The 482-nt window shown below is 55.4% G+C and overlaps 1 protein-coding gene across 1 annotated transcript in view; it reads left to right on the top strand.

The window, feature by feature from the left end:
- The window catches only part of PAPPA2 (pappalysin 2), a 170,232-nt gene that overhangs the window by 682 nt on the left and 169,068 nt on the right, over nucleotides 1-482 (top strand). The gene's annotated exons all lie outside the window — the stretch shown is intronic.

The raw sequence follows: 482 nt of genomic DNA, 5'->3' as shown, positions 1-482 counted from the left end.
GATCAACTCTGGGGTCAGCTTTAGCCAAAAGGGATCCCTAGAGAGGATGCTCCTCTAGGCATTTGCCCCTCCTCCAGCACAACTCCGTGGTCAATGTCTGGCAGATGTCAACCACAGAGGAGGACCTACAGGGTCCCAGTGGCAGACATCAACCACAGAGGAGGACCTACAGGGTCCCAGTGGCAGATGTCAACCACAGAGGAGGACCTACAGGGTCCTAATAGCAGATGTCAACCACAGAGGAGGACCTACAGGGTCCCAGTGGCAGATGTCAACCACAGAGGAAGACCTACAGGGTCCTAATAGCAGATGTCAACCACAGAGGAGGACCTACAGGTTCCTAGTGGCAGATGTCAACCACAGAGGAGGACCTACAGGGTCCCAGTGGCAGATGTCAACCACAGAGGAGGACCTACAGGGTCCTAGTGGCAGAGAAGGACCTACAGGGTCCTAGTGGCAGATGTCAACCACAGAGGAGGACC

This window comes from Sceloporus undulatus, chromosome 4 (genome assembly GCF_019175285.1).
Source record: "Sceloporus undulatus isolate JIND9_A2432 ecotype Alabama chromosome 4, SceUnd_v1.1, whole genome shotgun sequence".
NCBI lineage: Eukaryota > Metazoa > Chordata > Lepidosauria > Squamata > Phrynosomatidae > Sceloporus > Sceloporus undulatus.
This window is presented reverse-complemented; position numbering and strand designations above follow the sequence as displayed.